Source organism: Polypterus senegalus, chromosome 8 (assembly GCF_016835505.1).
Source record: "Polypterus senegalus isolate Bchr_013 chromosome 8, ASM1683550v1, whole genome shotgun sequence".
Taxonomy (NCBI): domain Eukaryota; kingdom Metazoa; phylum Chordata; class Cladistia; order Polypteriformes; family Polypteridae; genus Polypterus; species Polypterus senegalus.
Window position 1 is genome coordinate 189,562,889 of NC_053161.1, and position 3,325 is coordinate 189,566,213.

Sequence of the window (3,325 nt, forward strand, 5' to 3'; positions counted from 1 at the left end):
ACCTCGGAAATCAAACTCTCTCCTTCATTCTGATGTGACTCAGCTTTTCCTCTGTTTTGGGATAAATGCATGAGATTCAACCTTGGGTGGGCTGCCAGTTCCTCACACTTTCTACACCAGTAGGCCTGAGTTCTCCTCGTCTTGTCCTTTTGCTCTCATTTCTTTTTAAATGGCTCACGGGTAAAGGTGACAGTGAGTTGAGAATGAGGGAGTGACAAAGAATACAGAGACGTGAGCCTTGAGTGTGTTAAAGTGTCTCAAAAGTCCATACCGGCACATGGTAGAGTCTGATCAGTCTCAAACAGAAGATGACATACATTGTGTGCAAATGAGCCAGTGAACAAGTAGTGGAGCAGACATGGGTTCAAAAAACACCACATGATGTTGAGGAGCAGTAGGTTTATGAGGTTTCTGCTCAGATGACCATCAGCTTAACCTGAGATGGCCCAGTGCTTGTGCAGAATTTGTCACCAATGACAGAACTGGCCTCACTTTCCATCACCCTCCAACAGGACTGTCCACCCATGTTTGCTCCTGCTGCTCCCCTCAGTGCACTTTGTGACCCCCGCTGGTTTCAGATGACAATTCTCACCGTGGATATCTGGCCGGTGAAACTCAGGGGTTTCTTTTCTGAACTTGTGGAGTTTAGTGACAAGTTCAGGGTGACAGGGTGGAGAAGCACAAGTGAGATTAAAGAAGAAGTACACAGGCTGAGAAGGACATGACGAGTTTATTAAATGTGGAGGAGAGCTGAGGAGATTATAAAAGAATAAAGAGAAGAATTTAGAGGGAATGGACAGGGGGCATCGTCATAGGGGTTCAGCATGTCCAATCTTCTTCTATGTGGATATCCACCTGCCGTCCAGTCCTGTTCAGTTCCTCCTGTAGTGACCTCAGGTTCATCTTCTCACTCTCATTGATCTTATTACCAGCCAGCCTGTGAAGGACACAAGTGTGAATTACAAACATAAGAAGACCCCACCTCACACACTGTACTATCACAGAGACGCGCCCACTCAGGTCAACTTCCCAGAATTCTCAGTGTTTCTAGGTCACATAACATGTGTGTCGGCCTGTCCAGTTAGGTCACCATTCTCTAAAAGCCTTTTGGTTTCATTTTATCTCAGTGAAGATGGTCTAGTCAGGCCAGGGGTCCTCCATGGCACCTGCTGACTGTTTTATTTTATTTTTTTTATCCTTCATTCTTATCCATTGTTTTTATAACATTATTCTGTTAATTTATTATTTGTGTAATTCTGTATTATCTGTTATTTTTTTTCTATATCATTATTATTTAGTATCTCTGTGAGTGTCTTGCAGTTCTCTCACATTCCTTGTATTCTGTGATTTGATCCCAAGACGCAGGACCACCTCAACTCAACCACAACTCTCTAAAGGCTGCGGCTCATCTGACTGTGCTCTGGTGATTGGTGGTCTTAGTGAGTATTTTGCTCTTTTGTTTTTTATTCTGATTATTGTCTTTGAACCTTTGGCTCTTGAGTTCAGATTCTCTTACAGTTTGTGCTTTTTGAATGTTGTTAGCTTTGGATTGCCTTTGGCAGCCCCTTTGGCTCTTTTGTTAATAAACCTCATCTTTATAAAGACCACTTGTGGACTTGTCTCTGCTCCAGCTGGAGTTTTCACGTTTCTCCCTCTGGTCAGACTCACTTCACGCCTCTGAGACTCTTTTTGATTTTATTTTGAATTTAAAAGCCTGAGCTCCTTTCTGAGACCTAGTCAGGTCAGAAGCCTCCTGTTTGCCTGGAGTGGGCCTGCCTGGGGTGACATTTGTTTGGTGGGCTATTCTAGAGGCCTCACCCCTTTGTTATATTGTACTGTTAGAGCAGTCACACCAAAAGGTGGTCTATCCAGGTGAAATGGTGATGACTCCTCTGTGGTCACTTCCTGTGTCTTGCTCTCTTAATTAATGTTCAGTCTCTCTCTTTATTATTTTCTTTATGCCTCCTCCTCACTCTCATGTCTTCTCTCATTTTCTGTCCTCTTGTTTCTTCTTGTTGTCCCCTCACCACCCTGTCCATTGACATTGGCTCTTCTCTCTCTTGTTACTTCCAAGTGATCCCCATAACTCTGTCCATCCTCTCCTCCTGTCCACTCTGCCTGCTGTGCTGATCCTGTCACCTCTCCTCCCTGTGTCCTTGTCTTTCTGCCTGTCCACCTTTCCTGCTCTTCCTTTTCTCAGCTCATCTCACACTCCTCCTCTTTGTTGTTCTCCTTCTCTTGTCTCTCATTATCTTTGTTGTCCTCCCTGTCTGTCACCTCTGTCCAGCTCCACTTGTCCACTGCTCTTTGTCCTTCTCATCCCACTGCCTGTCCTTCTCCTTCCTTCAGTCAGTCCATGTGGTGTCCTGTGATCAGTCTGTCCATCAGGCCATCAGCTGCGACTTCATAACCCCACACACCTCACCCTGTTTACTCACCTCAGTGTCTTAATTTACAGTTTGGGGTCCGCAGACCCTCACACAGCTGACGAGCTCCTGAATCTCCCAGTTTGTTGTAGTCAGGTCCAGTTCAGTCAGCTGTGAGTGTGGAGAAGAGAGGACTGAAGAGAGAGATGAGGAACATCCAGAGGTGAGACCACATGAGTGCAGGCTGTGGAGATAAAGAAAGAGAAGTGAGGACATGAGGAGGGACAGACAGACAGACAGAAGGCCACAGAGCTCAAAGGCTCAATGACTGCTGGCATTTTTACATTTTATTGAGCCTGTTTGAACCCAAGATCACCGCTGTTTTATATAAGTAAGGAACCAAACACCTGAGAGGGTCTGCCTTCATGCTGTACTGACAGGTGAGAAGTCATTGAAACAGACACACGGACATCATTAATATTGTAGATGGGCCTCAAAGAAATGAGACTGACAGCGTCCTGCACTTGAGAGGCCACATGGACTTGTAGAAGGTGACAATGGGGGGTGACAAAGTGGGATTTCTTTGTGTCATTCAGGACTCAGGATGTGTAGACATTTTGTCTGATTTGTAGGACATCATGCAAAGACAACTGTTAGACATTCTGGTCACTGCAGAGCTTAACTCTCAGCTGTTTGTGATGATGGACTCTCCTCACGTCACAGTAAATAGATGGTGACAATGACACTCTGTTGGTTTAAAAGGACAAACACTGGGCCTAACTTTAGGAGTGATGACATAATGGAGATGGAGGACAAGGCTGACATGTGACACTTCTGTCCTCGGCCACTCAGACCTCACATACTGACCGGTGACATTGATTAGCTGATCTTTGCCCACTAAACACCTCAGTGGTGCTGAGCTCAGTTTTCTTATTCCTTGTACTAATTTGCAATAAAGC

The 3,325-nt window shown here is 45.2% G+C and overlaps 1 long non-coding RNA gene across 1 annotated transcript; it reads right to left on the reverse strand.

The window, feature by feature from the left end:
- Positions 1–711: 711 nt before the first annotated feature.
- LOC120534538 lies at positions 712–2,777 on the reverse strand. The gene is made up of 2 exons (XR_005634790.1): positions 2,439–2,777; positions 712–937 (listed from the first exon to the last, which is right to left on the reverse strand). It is a non-coding gene; the product is annotated as an uncharacterized LOC120534538 (long non-coding RNA).
- Positions 2,778–3,325: the final 548 nt, after the last annotated feature.